This window comes from Ambystoma mexicanum, chromosome 9 (genome assembly GCF_040938575.1).
Source record: "Ambystoma mexicanum isolate Mex_15411 chromosome 9, UKY_AmexF1_1, whole genome shotgun sequence".
NCBI lineage: Eukaryota > Metazoa > Chordata > Amphibia > Caudata > Ambystomatidae > Ambystoma > Ambystoma mexicanum.
This window is the reverse complement of record NC_090931.1, coordinates 1,263,086,073-1,263,106,016: the sequence shown is the minus strand read 5'-3', so window position 1 is coordinate 1,263,106,016 and position 19,944 is coordinate 1,263,086,073. Positions and strand designations below refer to the sequence as shown.

General features: G+C 47.5%; 1 long non-coding RNA gene across 1 annotated transcript in view; it reads right to left on the bottom strand.

The window, feature by feature from the left end:
• Positions 1–205: 205 nt before the first annotated feature.
• LOC138489799 (uncharacterized) overlaps positions 206–19,944 on the bottom strand; it is a 75,277-nt gene continuing 55,538 nt past the window's right edge. The window contains exons 3-4 of the long non-coding RNA XR_011274910.1: positions 18,523–18,610; positions 206–433 (exon numbers count right to left, since the gene is read on the bottom strand). This is a non-coding gene — a long non-coding RNA (uncharacterized lncRNA). The remainder of the gene's footprint in view (positions 434–18,522; positions 18,611–19,944) is intronic.

The window sequence follows — 19,944 nt, the reverse complement described above, 5'->3', positions numbered from 1 at the left end:
TCATGTGCACCCAAAAAGAGGAATTCAAAGGCAGAATGGCTCAGCGCTGCTGTGCTGTCACCTCAAAAATATAAAACTGCAAAAGAAAATGTTCTGCGTTTAAAACGACCTTGCACTGATGCTATTTTCATCTAAGCAGTGCTCAGCAGTCACAGCACAGCCATGATTTCTGTAATTGCTAAAATGCAGTTTTGTGATGCAGGGATTTCTGTAGGGCTGGTAAATGTAACCCACAGAATTCCCCCCCCTGCTTTCCCGGGACTTCTTGTTGAGGGAGAGTAGGGCAAAGTGGGGTTCATCTAGTGGAGTTCTTCTTTCATCTGGGAGCGGCACACCAAGATCGCCTTCCGCCTCTCGGTTGGAGAGTGTGGAGCGACACCCCCTTCCCTTCCTTCCCTTTCCAGGTCCCCGGGGAGGTAATGTAATTAGTCATCTAATAGGAGATAGATAAAAACAGGTTTTAGAATCTTTCACTGACAGTCTTCCAGGAACAAAGCATACAATTACATTTATCAGGGGTGTTTCAACAATGTCAGCAAACCATTTACTTAACAAGGCAAAGACATGATTGTACTTTTACACCATAGTGTTGTGATACATTTTTGCAATAACAATAACAAAAAGTACTCCCTGTTACATAGATATACCTATGGACCTACCTATTCCCTTCTGCTTTTTCTTCTTCTTTCTTATTATTCTACTGGTGTCTCCTCTATTTGACTTTCCTTTGGTTCCTCAATCAGCTCTAAAGTGTGTCTGGGGTGAAAAATTTTAAACTGATTAATGTGGACTAATTTCTCTTTTGACAGCTCTCCTTTGGGGATGAGGATTCTGTAGGTGACAGGTGAAATATTGTCTACAATTTCAAAGGGACCGCACCAGGAGGGGAGACATTGTCGCTCCTGTTTCTGGTTCCTCTGAAAATTGTACAAGTAGACCCTGGGCCTCATTACACGGATTACCGGTACCAGTAAATCCTTACCGCCTTACTACGAGGTCCCTTTGCGGGTTGGGGGATTTAACGCATTTAATACAGGCGTTAAAATCCAACCCGCAAAGGGACCTCGGAGCTAATTACGGCACCGCAAAATTGCAGTGCCGTAATTAGCACCTTCCCATTCCCATAGAGCCCTATGGGGCAGAAATGGGAATGGGGAAGGGCAATGGTGGAAGGGGGATTTACCGCCCCTCCAACCTTGGAATGGGGCGGTAAATCCCCTTTCCACCAAGGCGGTGCCAGTATTTTACTGGCATGAGCCATGGCGTTAATAGCGCCATGGCTCACCACCTACCGTGTAATGAGGCCCCCTGTCTCCTACTTGGTATTCCTTTTTGGTTGTTTTGAAATTATATTGAGTTTTCATCCCCTCTGCCGATTCCTCCAGATACCGCTGAGCGTACGCAAAAGCATGCTGAAGGTGTTTTCTTAGATTCTCAACATATTCATGTGTTGTGATGGCATTTAGCAGTGTCTGCTCTTGTGTTCTATAGAGCAGATGCTGAGGTAGCACCATCCTTCATCCAGTCATTAGCTCAAATGGAGACATTTTGGTAGCAGAGGATGGTGTAGATCTGATGGCCATCAGGACAAGCGGTAATCGGATGTCCCAACTTGGCCCAGAATCTGCCACAAACTTTTTCAGAAGGCTCACAGTGGTTTTATTATACCTCTCAACTCCCCCACTAGAGGATGGGTGGGATGCCATATGAAATTTCCTTTTTACCCCACGTATCTCCCACATCTTTGTCATAATTTCGCTGGTGAAGTGACTTCCTCGGTCTGACTCAATCCTTTAGGGAAGGCCAAAACACAAGAAGATGTAGTTGATCATCAGGGTAGCTGCTGTTTCTGCCTTGCAATTTGGGGCTGGGAGACATTCCACCCATTTGGTAAACAAGCTGTTAACATGTATTTGTTCCCCTTAGAAGAGCGAATCACGGGCCTGATGAAATCGACTTGTAAATCTGACCAAGGCAGTGTCACACCCCTCTTCTGGAGGGGAGCTCTGCGTGTGAGTGAACCTGGCTGAAATTGTGCACAAACAAGACACCCCTTCAACTATTGGTTGAGGTCCTGCCCCATGTGTGGCCAATATGCAACCTCCCACAAGATTTCTAGAATAGTATGAAACCCCCAATGACCGGCTGTGGCCGCGTCATGGGCGTGACTTAGCATCACGCTTCGGAATGAGGTAGGTACCATACACTGGTCACACCTAGAGATGGATCTCCTTACCAACAGACCGTCTTGGATTCAGAACATTTTGGGACACTTCATCACCACCCTGAGGTCCTCTTTCCCAATGTAATCAGTTTCTGTGAGAGGAAAGTTCACAGGGTCCTGTTGGTAACATTTCCCAATAATCGGATCCCCTTTTTGTGCTGTGATTAAATCAGCATCTGGGGTCTCCTTACTCCACTGGGCAGTTGAGAGTTCATTGTGAACATTTGTGTGGGACCTGGCGACAGCAGTGACCTGGATTTCCCTCAACAGGGACTCAATCTCAAGGAGATCCCCCCTGGATGGCTCTGGTTTTGGCCAGCTGATCAGCCAGGTCGTTTCCAATTTTGTCTGGCCCCTCTAGCCTAGAATGACCCTTAATCTTGTTCCAATAGATGGTCATCCCTTTAGAGGTGACCAGTTCATCAATATTTTGAATGAGCTTGCCATGTTTAAGTGGTTTGTTATTAGCACCCAGCATGCCTCTGGTTCTCCAATTGATCAGGTGCTCCAAGAACCCCTTCCGGACATAATCTGAATCAGTGATTATGACCAGTTTGGGGAGTCGGTGTTGCACGGCCACCAGTTCCTTTTCCCCATTGTTGTAAACATGGTAGGAGCACCCGTCCACATAAACTCTGGGCATCCTCTCGCACATGTCTTCTTCGTAGACTTTGTGCAGGGAATTCAAGTACGCCGCCATGTTGTCTCGGGTTTTGAAAACTTTCGTCCTCGAGACAGTTTCCTCTAGCACAATCATGCAAGTCAGCCAGACCTTGCGCGAGGGGACACTTCTTGATTGGCCATATCTGACCTCTACAGGAAGTAATTCTGGAATTACTCACATTTCCTGCCCTGATTCTGTCACTTTGGAGGTATTGCAGAGGCTGGTGTGGAGTCTCCACTATGATGTACTCCCCTGGATGAACAGGTGGTCATTTTTCAATGCCCACACCGTTGTTAGGAGTGACTTCTCACAATCATTGAATTTTTCCTCCACAGAGGATAAAGTCTTACTTGCATAGGAGATGGCCTTATTGACCTTGTCATGCTTTTGGTATAATACTGATATCAAGCATGTATTCTCCAAGAAGTTTTTGACAAGGTAAGCTAGACAAAGCACTTGTGACAGACTTCTTTTGAGTTGTTTTACTGCCTCAGCCTGTTCTGGACTACACTTCCACTTGACCCCCCCTTCAACAGATGGACCAAGGGTCTTGTGACCTCTGCGTAATACTCAATGAACTTCCTAAAGTAGTTAGTCAGTCCAAGGAGGCTTCTTAGATCACGCTGAGTTGTGGGGTCTTTCAGTTTTAGTAGTGCTTCCACTTTCTTCGCCTGTGGACATAGACCCTCAGGGGTTATTTCATGTCCCAAGAAGTTGACAAAGGTCCTACACCACTGTGCCTTCTGGTAGGACAGTTTTGCTCCGACAACCCTCAACTGGGTCAGAACATAGCAGATTTCTGCTAGTTGTTCCTCCACAGTTGAGCTTTTGATCAAGACATCATCCAGATAGGCCAGGTTACCCCTTTCACCCAAGTTGGGCATGGCCTTATGTAGGAATATGTGAATTAATTGCCGGAGTTTATGTATCCGAAGGGATTCCGGGTCCATGTGTACTGCTGTCCCCTGAAGGTAAAGGCCAGCTTGTACTGGTCCTCCCTACTGACGGGCACGGTCCAGTATCCATATGTCAGATCAATGGCGGTGTACACCTTTGACCCCTGGATCTGGGCCAGCACCTGGTCAATGTAGGGAAGAGGCCATTGGGACATGTGGACCCATTTGTTCAGCTCCCTAAGGTCTGTGCAAAGTCTACATTGGCCATTTGGTATTAAAATCCCCAGCACCGGATTATTAATGGTGCTGTGGACTGGACAAATTATCCCACGGGACTCTAGGTTTTTGATAATTTCTTTCAGGGACTCCCTAGACGCGAGAGGCAAGCGACATTGCTTCACAAATACAGGAGTCATCTTAGGGTCCGTGGGAATTGAGGTAGTATGTATCTCGTTGCGACCACAGTCATAAGAGTCCACAGCAAATATATATTGAAAATCTAAGACTTGTTTCAACTTTTGCTTCTGTTCCTCTGTCTCACAGGCATCAGCAAGGTTGACCTGCTCTTCAACCATCTGCCTGAAGCCTGGAAACACTTTGGGTTTCGCAATCTCAGCAGTCTCCTCCAGCTATGTGGAGATGTCTCTGGACAGAGGGTTTCAGGTAGGAGAGGCAGTCATTGTGGACCTGGAAGATCACCTCATCCTTTCTGATGTCACAGGTCACCTCTTCCCCCCCATAAGGGCAGGAATAATACACCAGGAAATTCCCCACTTGCCGGGTGAAGATCCTTTCTGGCGGTATGTCATCTTCATTGTCATTGTCATAGCAGTCATTGGGGAATGGTCCTATCAATTCATTTCCTAAGTCCATGGAAAAATGCTGGTCATCAACCACCATTCCAATAATGGAGCCTGCGCCCACAGTGATACTCCTAAGGTCGCTGTTATCCACCGCTATTGGAATGATGTTGTGTTCTACATTGACTAATGGTGTTGGGTTTAACCCCAACTCCTGCTATTGGAGATGGGCACTGAGGTGTACATATGCATCTGGATTTTGTAGTTTCTGTCCTCTTTTAATTTGTAATTCAAGTGGAAATTGTCGGGTCCGACCTGGGATGGTGACCTCCTCTCCAATTTGAACTTCAACCGCGTACGGCAGCAATTGAGCTGACCGAAATGCCTTTTCAGAATCATCAAAGCCCATGGGATTGCCACCCAGTCGGGACCAGGTCCAAAATAATTGCAAACCGGTTGAGAATGTCACTGCCTAAATAGAATGCAGCAGGGACATTGCGCACAATCCAACAATTATGCTCTATGCTTTTATCACCTATAGAAATTTTGCGCATACACCTGCTAGGCAGGAGATGTCTGGAATTGGGAGTGTCCAGGCCCATTTCCCACTTATCAATCAATTTAAATGTGGGAATGGTTGGATCTTTTGGGAGTTTCCTGAACATGGCTTCGCTGATGAAGCTCTTTCTGTTATTCAGGCACACTCTGGCAAGAACAGCCTTGTTCCCCTCATTTAACTGAATAGGGAGGAACAGCTGTTCTCTAATTTTCTGAATGTCAGCTAAACTTTGAGCTGGTTATTCATCACTTTTCACTACAGAATTTGGAATTTTAGATTGGGAGTTGGTTTAAAATTTCAAGGGATTTCCTTCCAGTGTTAAATGCCACATGAAACAGGAAGGAAGGTTGATTTTCAAGTAGGGAGAGGAGTTCCCATCACCAGTTTGTTGTCCTACAGCAATGGACAGTGAGCTAAAGACTTGGTTGAGACTCTCCTAGGGGCCATTCACCCAAAAACAGGTCAATGGGCCGTGTTCGTGCTGGTAGAGAGACTCCCAGACCCCCTTTGTTTTGCATATTAAGTGACTTTGGGTCTCACCATAAATTACCAGTGGAATCCAGACGTGGACCCCTTGCTCACTGTTCTTAGAGAGGCACAGCTCCACCTCACTAATGAGGCCCGTCTAGGCTGAAACACGTGTCTGGGGTTGCTGTTGGTACTCTTGTTCAGAGGAGAATTGGCTAGCATTTCGGTGCTGGACTGCCCCTGGGCAGGACAAATACTGATAGGCAGGGTTATTTCTCCTCTGCGAAAGGGACAGTGAGCTAAAGACTTGGTTGAAACTCTCCCAGGGGCCATCCACCCAAGAACAGGTCAATGGGCCATGTTCATGCTGCTAGAGAGACTCCCAGACTCCCCTTTGTTTTACTGTAATGTCAGGTATTTGATTATTTTGGAAATGAAACTCGATTTTATCAGATTTGTGTTCAACCATGTGGCACTTGGTTTTAATTTTATTGGCCGGTTAGCCTGAGTCAAGAGGCCCTTATTTACACAGTCTATCGGGGAGACAACCTCAGGAGGAGGTCATTACCTAATAGACATGGGGTCCCCTCTGGAGTCACGACTATAACCGGGTGCTTCACCTTATCTCGCCCAATTTTAGTTTCCAGATCCGCAGTCCCCTCGATGGGAATTCCATTCCCGTCAAAGTTCTGGAGTTGTCCAGGAAGAGGGGTGAGAGGGATTTGGTGTATCTTCCACCTTCCTGAATTTAGCTGCTCAACGGCCCTTTTGGACAGAATAGTGGCTTGGGATCCAATGTCCACCAGTGCTAAAAATGCACATTGCCCTTGAACCCGGACGGGGGCGTAGAATCTACCTTCTTTCTCCTCCAATGGGCAAAGGTAATGGGCAAGCTGGGCAGTCAATTTCTTTATTTTGGACTCCGACACAGTGGGGTTTTGGACAGTTTTCTGTGCCGGAGTCTGGGAATCTGTAACAAAAATTTGGCATCCTGAAATATGTGGGATTTCGAAATCCCCTTTTTCCCTTAGCTCTGTGCCGCCCCCTTTTACCTGGTGGCAGTTACTAGAACCAGTTTGTGGGGAGGATCCCTCCATTCATTTTTTGTTCTTTGGATGACAATTCTGGGGTTCAGGGATGGGTGATATTGAATCAGTCCCCACACCTACCCAGTCTAAGTTCTGTCCTCTTGGGACCCATTTTTCTTTGGGAGGAATTCCCCCGTTGTAATGCTCACCTTAGCTCTGCGGGGGCACCAGGAAAACTCTTGCGTGTGGTGTCTGTGTCAGGACCGTCCGGCAGAACTGAACCCTTGGGCGTGATCCTAAAAAGGATACACAATACTGCATTCATGAAAGTGGTGGCTAAGGTTCCTCCCTCCACCTGTACCCCCCCTGGGTTCCCAACTTTTGTGATCGCCGCTCACCTGATTTATTGGGAAGAGAAGCTCTCCATCCTGCTATTTCCTGAGCAGGGGTGCAAAAGGTGTAGAGTCAGTTACGTCACTGACTGTGGTGGTCTATATCCAGCCCAGGCCTGCTGCAGCGTGGATCAGTGTCCTTTCACCTTGCGGCATAGATAATTGTCTGTAAAGGGTGGTTTTAAGTTCAGTTTGGCTGTGCGCACTGTGCTGTAGGCACTTGTGTCCTTTTGCCGTGTAAGAGTTCTGTGCAGTTTTGCTTCAGGGCACACAGCGTCCTGGCTGTGCCCTGTTCCTTCTATGCTCAGCGCTCTGTAGAGTGTCTTGATGCAGAGCGCTGCCTCTTTGGTGCGTGGTGCTCTGTTGTGGATCGTCTAGCAGCTGCCGGCGTTGAAGGAACTATGCTGGTGCTTTCTGAAGTGCCGCTTTTCCCCAAGCACAATGCTGCTTTCACCTTCAATTGCTGCCTTAATGGTATCCGCGATGTTAATACTGTTGATAATGCTGCTACCTTGCGCGGTAATTCCACTTACTAACTGTTGTCTTGTTTCTTTTCTCTTTCCAGAAGGAGCGGCGACAAAGGAGTCCAAAAGCCGAGATGCCAAGAAGCGTTGCTGCCAGGAATTCACACAAGGATAACCAGATGAGTGCTGCCGAGGATCGGAGATCGGGTCCGTAGAGCGAAGCCCTGTCTAACAGCTGTTTCTTTCTTCTTTCAGGTCCGGAGATTAGGAGCAAGGCCGGTAAACCAACCACACCCAATGACTAAGCATGCCCAGCCCCACACAAAGGCAGTCCTGCAGCATTTTAAGTGCTGCTTGGTTTATTCTGCCTCCATGTTGGAGGAATAAGAAGTGGCAGTGCATAGTCACCTCATGAATAAGAAATGTTGTGCCAGGCATGCCAAGCTTGGGCCCAACTTTTTTGTTCTTTCTCAACCTGGTCCAAGAACCCCAGTGGTGCCTTGGAAACCCTGGGCTGTGTGCATATGTGCCTGCTACTACACGAGGGAAGGTGTAAGGGGCAAGGCCAGTATTGGTAGGGCCAGTGATAGTGACAGCACTCCCCCCTAAGGCCCCTCTCAAGGCCCCTCTCAAGATAGTTCCCAGCACTCCAGGCCCAGGTTTACTCGGGTGCTTGCGATGGAATCTTTTAATTAGCCGACGAGCATGCACATGTTCACTGGGTTCCAAGGACCTGTCTTGTGGCCCATAGCCCTTCTACTCGATGAGGTAATACAACTTTGACCTTGTTACTTTTGAATCTAGTACCTCTTTAACTTTGTATTTAGATTCGTAATTTATTATTACAGGAACCGGGGGTGCCTTCACTGAGGTATTTGGTTGGACAGGTTTTAAGAGGGATACGTGGAACACCGGGTGGATACGCATGTTAGAAGGCAAGGATAACTTCATAGCGACTGGGTTAATTATTGCTTTGATGGTGTATGGGCCTAAGTACCTGGGGTGGAAGGCCTTGGGGCCTTTAGTGGGCACATTTTTGGAAGCTAACCATACTGTGTCACCAATTTTATAAGCGGGGGTCTCTTTCTGATGTTGATCTGCAAATCTTATATGCCTTTTATTGGCCTGTGTCAATTGTTCAGTGGCTTCCTTCAGACTTTGGGTGATTTTGGTGTGTAAAGTTCTTACAGCGGGCATCTCCAATTCTTCTGGCAAGTCAAAAACGGAAGTCTGTGGGTGTCAGCCATACAAGGTGTAAAACGGGGTTTGTCCGATCGTGGCATGATGTGAGTTGTTATAATCATATTCTGCAACCAATAACATCTTTCCATGTACCCTCTGATTGGTGGAGCAAACATCTTAAGTATTGTCCAAGTGTCTGGTTGGTTCGCTCAGTCTGGCCATCTGTTTGAGTATAATGGCTGGTGGACAGACGTACGTTGACTTGTGCTAACTCACAACTTTTTTTCCAAAATTTGGAAATAAACTGGCTGCTGGGATCCGACACCAGGACCAATGGGAAACCATGTAGCTAGACAATTTGCTCTAAGAATACTTTTGCTGAGGTGGATGCAATGGGTAGTCCTTTCAGGGGTATGAAGTGAGCCATTTCGGAGAATGTGTCCACTACAACCAGGATTGTGTTATAACCATTACAGGGGGGAAGGTCGGTGATGAAGTCCAGGGTTAGCGTATGCCATGGTACGGGAGGAATTGCTAAGGATGCAGGAGTCCTGCAGGTTTCTGTTAGTCAGCCTTGTTCTGCGTGCAAATCCCACATGCTAATACATATTGGGCGATATCTTTTTGCCAGCTTGGCCACCAGTAGCCGCGCTTGATCCTGGCCATTGTCTTTGTCAATCCAGGGTGTCCTTCCAACAACGTGTCATGGTAATTGGCGATGATCCGTTCTTATTGCGCTGCAGTTGGAAGATGGAGGCGACCCATGTAAAATGGTAATCCATCCTTGAGTGTGTGTTTCATACTTTCATACATACAGTTCCAAGCCTGTAGGTCTTCTGTACTCATCTGGCGCTGTACGTCAGCCTTTAGTTCATCCATAGGGGATATTGTTGTAACGCCCAGGAGTTTGTTTTCAGGTATGATGGCGATTGGTTCTGAGACTGTATACACATCTTCCCCTTCCCCCAGATGAGATGGGGCATCTGCTTAGCCATTGGGCGTTCCCTGGCAATAGGTGATAACGTAGTCATACTCTGTGAAAAACAGAGCCCATCTCAGCTGGCGGAATGATTGTGCCTTGGCAGGCCTCAGATATTGCAAGTTACGATGATCGGTGATAACCGTGACTGTGTGTCTGGCCCTAAGAGGTAATGCCTCCATTCTTTGAATGCCGCCTTGATTGCAAGAAGTTCTTTGTCTGTGATTTAATAGTTCCTTTCTGCAGGAGTGAGGTTTTTTTACCAGAATGCCACTGGATGCAAGTGGCCGGTCTCAGGGTTTTTCTGTGAAAGAACTGCTCCCATGGCAATATTGGAGGCGTCTGTACAACCACATATGGGAGGTCAGGCTTTAGGTCTAGTAATATTGGGGCCGAGGTAAACAGATGTTTCGGTTCTTGAAAAGCCGTCTCGGCTTCTGTAGACCAGACGAAGCATTGATTTTTCCACAGTAAGGTTGTGATTGGATGCACTATTTGAGAAAAACCAGGGATAAAACTGCAGTAAAAATCTGCGAAGCCTAGGAAGCTTTGTACTCCCTTGACCGATGTGGGTGAGGGCCAGTTGAGAATCACGTCAACCTTGCGATTGTCCATCCGGATGCCATGAGGGGTAAGGATAAATGCCAAAAACACAACTTTGGTGACGTGAAAGGTGCAATTTTCTAGCTTTGCATACAGCCGATGTTTTCGTAGCCTCTCTAGAACAGCCCTAACATGCTTGATATGTTCTTGTTCGATGGTGGAATATACCAGGATATCATTGACGTATACTATAACACAGATGTCCAACAGGTCTCGTAATACATCATTCATGAAACTTTGAAATGCAGCTGGGGCATTACAAAGCCCAAAGGGCATCACCTGGTATTCGTAGAGGCCATACTTTGTCCTAAATGCTGTCTTCCATTCGTCCCCTTATTTTATTCATACCAGATGATAGGCCTCCCCCTGAGGTCCAGTTTGGTGTAGATCTGTGCGTCTTTCACTTGGTCTAGGAGTTCCGGAATAAGCAGCAACAGGTATCTGTTTTTCACCGTTATCTGGTTCAGTGATCGATATTCGACACACAGGCCATGAGGTCCCCCTCCTTCTTTGATACGAAGAAGAGGGGTGAGGCCGCTGGAGACTTGGATGGCCGGATAAAGCCGTTCGCCAGATACTGGTCTAGGTAGGACTTCAAATGGTGGTTTTCCTGTTCCGTTAAGGCATAGATGCGACTGCAAGGGACCTGGGCACCCGGGACGAGATTGATTTGGCAGTCATACACCCGATGCAGAGGCAGTGTTTCTGCTTTTTCTTTTTGAAAGACGTCTTGGAAGTCAAGGTAAACGGGGGGTAGTACACCCATCAGACCCAGCAGTGGTCCTTTTCTGTTGTCGACAGCTTGGACGTGTTTCACCGAAGGCTGCGTTTCCATTGCATAACAGGAATGGGTGCACTCCCTGGAGAAGGTCAGCACTCTAGCACGCCAATCAATGTGCGTTTTGTGGGCCTCCACCAAGGGATCTGCAGGATCAGCTGAAACTGTGGGGCGCTTATCAAGTCGAAGGTAATGTTTTCCTTATGGCCGTTCTTGCAGAGGAGGGTTACGACGTCAGTATTGTGGGTGACAGGTCCAGAGGACAGCTGGGTACCATCAGCTGTTGTAACATTCTCCGTTGCAGCCTTCGGACACGTGGGAAGACCAGATCAATGTAGTTTCCTACCGCCCCGCTGTCTATATATGCTTCCAATGCGTGCATCTTAGACGGCTGTTGATGGCATATCAGGATCACTGGCATGGCGAAGTGTGAGGTCTGTGGTTCCTTCTCCTCGCTCGACAAACGGACCCCTATGCTTGCCGGGCACTCGAGCTTTCCGGGTCAAGGTCAGGGTTCTCCTTTTCCAAGGCACCTAAGGTTTTCCGAGAGGGTTTTAGGGGACAATCACGCAGGAAATACCCTGACTTACCACAATATAAGCACAGCTGCTGCTGTCTTCTTTTTTCCCTTTTGGCTTTGGTAAGCGGGCTTCATACCCCCCCCCGATCTGCATTGGTTCTGGTTGATTTTCAGATTGCCGGGTTTGAGTCTCCCTAGGACGCATATACATTGACTTCCCTTCTGCCCGTGCCCGATCAGTTCTTCTATCCTGGAGTCTATGATCGAGTTGTACTGTAAGATCGATAAACTCAGCACAGCCGCCAGGTGGGTTCACGACTTGGGCTAGAACATCTTTCAATTCACTCTGCAGACCCCTATGGAATAGGGTTGTTCTCTTTTCCTCTGGCCAGTTGGTCTCCGCGACCATTCAGTTGAAGGTGGCTATGTAAGTTAGCAGGTCCTGACTGCCCTGTCGGAATGGCAATAGTTCATTGTCCAAGGCCTGTCCCCTGGTATGGCGGGCGAATAACGTTTCCAGTTCTCTCTGAAACCCTCCAAGGTCCTGCAACAAAGGATCGTCCCGATTTACTAGGGGAATGGACCAATCAGCGGCACTCCCGCCCAGGTATGATAGTACAAAGGCAACGTTGGACTGGTCATTGGGGAACATCTCGGGCCTACACAAGAAGTGTAAACGGCACTGATTCATAAAGATAGCACATTTCCTGGGGTCACTGAATAATCTTTCAGGCGGGGCCAAAGGGACGGCACCAGGCAGTACCACCTGTATGGGTGTGTTTTACTTGATGATGGGGCCTGAGGGTGACTCCCCAGTAATGGGACTTGACTAGCCTGACTCTGAAGGACCTGTCGAGCCAACTAATCAGTTTGATCCCTGTTCACAACTAATTCCCTTCGTAGGGCGTTTGTTTCCTGTTGGGCACCATGGACCTCAGCTCAGAGTTCCACCAACAACTGGGCTAACTGGTCTGTATCTGAAGTTTCCATGATGCCCGGGCAGAGGTTCAGAAATGGCTTCACGTCCTGTAACGCTCACCTTAGCTCTGCGGGGGCACCAGGAAACCTCTTCCGTGTGGTGTCTGTGTCAGGACCCTCCGGTGGAACTGAACCCCTGGGCTTGATCCTAAAAGGGATACACAATACTGTGCTAATGAGAGTGGTGGATAGGGCCCCTCCCTCCACCCTGTACCCCCCCAGGTTCCCAACTTTTGTGGTCGCCGCCCACCTGATTCTTTGGGAAGAGAAGCTCTCCATCCTGCCATTTCTTGAGAAGGGGCGCAATAGGTGTAGAGTCAGTTATGTCACTGACTGTGGTGGTCTATATCCAGCCCCGGCCTGATGCGGCATGGATCAGTGTCCTTTCACCTTGCAGCGTAGATAATTGTCTGTAAAGGATGCTTTTAAAGTTCAGTTTGGCTGTGCGCACTGTTCTGTATGCACTTGTGTCCTGTTGCCGTGTAAAAGTTCAGAGCAGTTTTGCTTCGGGGCACACCGCGTCCTGGCTGTGCCCTGTTCCTTCTATGCTCGGCGCTCTGTAGAGTGTCTTGATGCAGAGCGCTGCCTCTTTGGTGCGTGCTGCTTTGTTGTGGATCGTCTAGCAGCTGCCAGCATTGAAGGCGCTATGCTGGTGCTTTCTGAAGCGCCTTTTTTCCCCAAGCACAATGCTGCTTTCATCTTCTTCAATTGCTGCCTTAATGGTATGCGCGATGTTAATACTGTTCATAACGCTGCTACCTTGGGTGGTAATTCCACTTACTAACTGTTGTCTTGTTTCTTTTCTCTTTCCAGCAGGAGCGGCGAGGGAGGAGTCGAAAAGCCGAGATGCCAAGAATTCACACAAGGATAACCAGGTAGAGTGCTGCCGAGGATCAGAGATCGGGTCCGTACAGCGGAGCTCTGTCTAACATCTATGATCGAGTTGTACTGTAAGATCGATAAACTCAGCACAGCCGCCAGGTGGGTTCACGACTTGGGCTAGAACATCTTTCAATTCACTCTGCAGACCCCTATGGAATAGGGTTGTTCTCTTTTCCTCTGGCCAGTTGGTCTCCGCGACCATTCAGTTGAAGGTGGCTATGTAAGTTAGCAGGTCCTGACTGCCCTGTCGGAATGGCAATAGTTCATTGTCCAAGGCCTGTCCCCTGGTATGGCGGGCGAATAACGTTTCCAGTTCTCTCTGAAACCCTCCAAGGTCCTGCAACAAAGGATCGTCCCGATTTACTAGGGTAATGGACCAATCAGCGGCACTCCCGCCCAGGTATGATAGTACAAAGGCAACGTTGGACTGGTCATTGGGGAACATCTCGGGCCTACACAAGAAGTGTAAACGGCACTGATTCATAAAGATAGCACATTTCCTGGGGTCACTGAATAATCTTTCAGGCGGGGCCAAAGGGACGGCACCAGGCAGTACCACCTGTATGGGTGTGTTTTACTTGATGATGGGGCCTGAGGGTGACTCCCCAGTAATGGGACTTGACTAGCCTGACTCTGAAGGACCTGTCGAGCCAACTAATCAGTTTGATCCCTGTTCACAACTAATTCCCTTCGTAGGGCGTTTGTTTCCTGTTGGGCACCATGGACCTCAGCTCAGAGTTCCACCAACAACTGGGCTAACTGGTCTGTATCTGAAGTTTCCATGATGCCCGGGCAGAGGTTCAGAAATGGCTTCACGTCCTGTAACGCTCACCTTAGCTCTGCGGGGGCACCAGGAAACCTCTTCCGTGTGGTGTCTGTGTCAGGAGCCTCCGGTGGAACTGAACCCCTGGGCTTGATCCTAAAAGGGATACACAATACTGTGCTAATGAGAGTGGTGGATAGGGCCCCTCCCTCCACCCTGTACCCCCCCAGGTTCCCAACTTTTGTGGTCGCCGCCCACCTGATTCTTTGGGAAGAGAAGCTCTCCATCCTGCCATTTCTTGAGAAGGGGCGCAATAGGTGTAGAGTCAGTTATGTCACTGACTGTGGTGGTCTATATCCAGCCCCGGCCTGATGCGGCATGGATCAGTGTCCTTTCACCTTGCAGCGTAGATAATTGTCTGTAAAGGATGCTTTTAAAGTTCAGTTTGGCTGTGCGCACTGTTCTGTATGCACTTGTGTCCTGTTGCCGTGTAAAAGTTCAGAGCAGTTTTGCTTCGGGGCACACCGCGTCCTGGCTGTGCCCTGTTCCTTCTATGCTCGGCGCTCTGTAGAGTGTCTTGATGCAGAGCGCTGCCTCTTTGGTGCGTGCTGCTTTGTTGTGGATCGTCTAGCAGCTGCCAGCATTGAAGGCGCTATGCTGGTGCTTTCTGAAGCGCCGCTTTTCCCCAAGCACAATGCTGCTTTCATCTTCTTCAATTGCTGCCTTAATGGTATGCGCGATGTTAATACTGTTCATAACGCTGCTACCTTGGGTGGTAATTCCACTTACTAACTGTTGTCTTGTTTCTTTTCTCTTTCCAGCAGGAGCGGCGAGGGAGGAGTCGAAAAGCCGAGATGCCAAGAATTCACACAAGGATAACCAGGTAGAGTGCTGCCGAGGATCAGAGATCGGGTCCGTACAGCGGAGCTCTGTCTAACAGCTGTTTCTTTCTTCTTTCAGGTCCGGAAAGCAGGAGCAAGGGAAGCCTTGCCTGGGTGTGGCTTAAATAGCCAACCACATCCAACCACACCCAATGACTAAGCATGCCCACCCTCACCCAATGACTAAGCATGCCCAGCCCGACCCAAAAGGCAGAGCCAGCCACACCCAAAGGCAGTCCTGCAGCATTGTAAGTGCTGCTTGGTTTATTCTGCCTCCATGTTGGAGGAATAAGAAGTGACAGGGCATAGTCACCTCATGAATAAGAAACGTGGCACCAGGCACGCCAAGCTTGGGCCCAACTCTTTTTGTTCTTTCTAAACCTGGTCCAAGAACCCCATTGGTGTCTTGGAAACCCCGGACTGTGAGCATATGTGCCTGCTACTACACAAGGGTAGGTGTAAGGGGCAAGGCCAGTATTGGTAGGGCCAGTGATCGTGACACCCGTCCCTGAAGGAGAAGATGTTCTTCCCAGAATCCTCCAAGGTTTCTTCCCCTTCAAATTGTAGGAAACTGACTTCCTCCACAAAATGGCTCTTTTTGGTTTCTTTGTTTCTCCTACCCACCCTCTGTTCCTTGGGTTGCAGATTCTCGGGGCAAGAGATTTTAGTGCCGATTCTGGGGTGTCCAAAGGCTTTTCATGGGTGAGGAAGGAAGCTTCCTCTAGGGCTTTGCAACCCCCTTCCTCCCGTGGCTCTTCCTCTGGAACCGGTGGGTTGTCGGGGTTCTCTCCCCATCATTGAGGCCAAAATCGGATTGAAAACCCTTGAAATTGAGCAAAATGGCACTCAGAATTTCTGAATAGTTATTTTACATGTGCGTTTGAACGGATAAGACAGAAATTTGTGTGGCTATACTAAAGAGGCAAGAAAACTTACAGGCTACAAGGCAAGGTACTAAACAACAGGCATACAGGTGAGGAAACCGACTTTGGGAAGGAAAAACCGTGCAGCAAGAATCACACGTGGCAAAATTAAAATGTCTTTGTCTTCACGGATTTAAAACAAGCAAACAACTTCAGAAATTAGCTAACAGACAGAATCAAAAATCGGTTTTGCTGATAAAGTACAAAGGCACATAACAGGTGTGATACCAAAGTGAAAGGGTGACTCTTTATGGTTGACAGTGTGGGATTCTTAAAAGGAAAGGAACAATCAGATTTTTAAAAGGGAATCACTTTCACGGGCAAACTCGGTTTTGTTAGCAAAATGATTTGTTTTACTGCAGCTAGATTTTAGTGGCTATATTATTAAAGAAAGACATGGTATGCAAGGAGGTTAATTTGCAAGGTTAACCTATCCACGCTGCGTTCATCTCTATGGGAAATTAATGCATTTATTCAAAATAGTTCTAAGGACTTACACAACGGACTGAAATGATTTGAAAAGAATTGTGCTAACACATGGAGACTAACACAGATTCTTCTAAAGACATGATGCACAGAGGATTCTAACAATTTAAGAATTTACTAGGGTATTTGTAGGATTTTGTATGGGGTTGGACAGAATAAAAGGTAACAGAGCGGTGTATGCAGCTTTTTGGTTACTGGGGAGAGGTGATACTTACAAAATGCACTTGAATTGGGTAGTTTGGACAGCTAACCGGGTCTCTGGACAGCGGGAAAAGGGTCTGGTCACTGTGCAGTGGCTGGCTCTTCTTTTAGGGAAAAGCAGGGAAACTTGGGTCTGGTCACATTGGACAGCGGGGTGCATCAGCTGGGCAAGGACAGATCTGGTCACTGGATTTTCCCAATGGGTCAGTAGCCTTTCCCCCTTTCTCCCTGAATTATTGGGATTTTTGTAGGGTTTAATTCTGGATAGTGGTTCTGCATGGATAGGAGGTTCTACCTGGATAGGAGGTTCTGCCTGGTTCTGGAGTCTTGCAGAGTGGATGGGGAATGTCTGGATCTCTGCATGTTGATTTTTGAATGTGTCCTGACTCTCCCTATGCCTCCTCCTTTTATAGCAGGATGACATCAGAGGATTTTTACTATGTGGGCAGAAATTACCTGGACCTACCTCTAAGATGGGATAGGTTAGGCTTTTGATGTTGCCGCCTCCCTGCAAGCAGATTGGACCCAGGGAAGTGAGATCAGTTTTAGTGTGGGTGTTTTTATGATACGCTTTGTCATACCACAGTTACTTTGACCAAAATCAGCTATGACACAAAACCCTTATGTTTCCAATTGTTATCCGCCTGAAAATTAGATAGTCAGACTGTGACAATGTGGATGTCTTATTACAGAAACTGCTTTCATGTAATACAAGCCGGACCATAAAGTCTTACTGACGTGGAGATGCAAAAGCAGGAAGTAAAACATGTAGCACCTTTCCTCTAACGCTGTTTTTCGTTCCCTAGGAAACGGTGGGCGACGAGGAGGAGGTCGAGCCCAACGGTCTCAGCTGGGCGTATTAGGTTAGCGGTTGGAAGAGGAGATTACTAGAGTCCGGTTGCGCCGTTGCGCATAGTTAAGTAAAAAGTTCAATAATATTTAATTGGTGCCGCGTACCGTGTTGTGAGGAGGCGCGGACCGATGCGAGCTGCTCCCGCCCGCGGAGTGAAAGAGAGAGAGAGAGAGACGGACTTCACGACGAGAAGTGAAGGTTGGTGCCGCGTACCGTGCTGTGAGGAGGCGCGGACCGCTGCGAGCTGCTCCCGCCTGCGGAGTGAAGGAGGGAAAGAGACGGTCTTCACGACGAGAAGTGAAGGTATCGAGAGCATAGAAAGAGTAAAGGTTGGAGAATTGGAAGAGGAGGAGCAGCGGATGAGCCTTCGTTCACCGATCGAGTGGAAAAGGGAAAGACGCCACTCAAAGGTAACCACTCCGTATCATAAGGAGGAGTCAAGGGCTGGGAAGCATAGGGAAGTCAGCAAGGAGAGAGAACAGGATAAGTTAAACCCAAAAGGGGCAGAGATTTTTAAAAGGGCGGAGTGGTATCAATAAGGAGGAGTCAAACCCTACGAACTATAAAAGAAGTTTTTTTTTTAACTGTAAGAGACATTTTAAAAGAAAAAAAAACAAATGAGCTTCCTTAAGTGAATAGTGAGGAAAAAAGGGAACTTTACTAGAAAGTAGTCATTTTGAAAGAAAAACTTTTGAAGGGAAACAGACGCCAGCAGTGTGATTGAGAAATATTCAAGCCAACTAAAGCTCTGCAAGTTTAATGAGAGACAAAGGGTAAAACGCTCGAAGCCTGAGGGGAAAACGAGGACAAATAAACTTTATCAGCCTAGTTACGAGCTAAACAGAAAAGACAAAGAAAAGACAGTCTAAGAAGATCAAATAGAGTAAATAGAAGATAAACAGAAATACAAGTAAAGAATAAAGAAAAGAGGCCAAGACAGAAGTAAGACCAAGATAACTAAAGAAAGGACATTAAGGAGACTTTCGAGTAGAACTTACCCTTACAAACCTGGTGTATCAGACGAGACGATCCTTCCCATGAAGAATTGTTGAACACGGATGCAGAAGTATCCTTTTTATGGTTTTTCTGAAAAGAAAGAATTCTGTTAATAAAGAATTGGGCTCTCTTTCAGTCCAAAGAAAACTACTTACTGACTGAAGTCTCTTGATTCTTATTAATTCATACAGTCTAACCATTAGAATTATCACAGTTGGTGTCAGAAGTGGGATTCTGAGAACGCCATGGAAGACCTGATTAAGACCCTAAGTGAGGGTCAGCAACTCTTACAGCAAGCCTTACAGATGCAATCACAATAAGCTCAAGCTGACCGATTGGCCTTCCAGCAGGCCTTACAAATACAGCAGGCTCAACTACTCGAAGTTACCAATGTACGAAACAATCCTCAGGTCCCCACCTCTGTCTTACAAAAATATTCGACCGGCGAAGATCCAGGACACTTTTTCGTGAACTTTGAACGAGTAGCTCGAAATGCACAATGGCCCGCCGAGAGATGGTGTCATTACATCGCACCATTGATGACCGGTGAAATGCAATGTGCATATCAAGCAGCAAACCCTACAGGTGATACAAACTATGGAGACATGAAAAAGGTGGTATTGGAACGGATGGGACACGACGAGGAAACTTATAGAGTGAAATTTAGAGAGCTCAAGTTGAAAGGGGACGAAACCCCAAGGCAATTGTTTTATCGAGTAAAGGAACTAGCAGAGAAATGGTTACAGCCTGGTACATCTACTTCAGCAGAAATGACCGAAAAAGTCATTCTGGAACAGTTCATTGAAGCTCTCCCTGGACCGGTGCAGCTGTGGGTCAAACAACATCCCAGGTTGTCATTAACAGAGGCTGTGGAAGTGGCCTCGGCTTACCAAAAGGCGGGACAAGGGAAAGTGATGACCTACCCGACAAGCTATAAACCACCCCTTTTGTTGAATAAGTCTGCTTCTACACTAAGGTGGCCTCACTCAATGCTACGAAGATCAGAAGGTGACGGCGTACGATCTAGACCTACCAGTGAGGGTCCGGTGAATTATCGTCAAGCTACTCCTACACCTAGAGGTCCACAATGTTTTGACTGCGGGGACTGGGGACATTTAGCAAGATTTTGTCCGAAAAAGCCGAGAGCCGAACCAATGGAGGTTGGCTTACTCGAATCACAAAAAGGAAATGAAATTACCGAGATGATGAATGCGAGACCATCGCAGTATCTGTATACCTGTGGCGCAGAGGTGGATGGAAAACACACCACCGCGTTAGTCGACTCAGGGAGTCTACAGACGGCGGTAACATCAGAGCTGGTAGGTGACGATTGTTATTCCTCAGAGAAAATTCCTGTCCGATGTGTACATGGGGATGTAAGGGCATACCCATCTAAGGAAATACAAATCAAAGTAGTCGGGGAA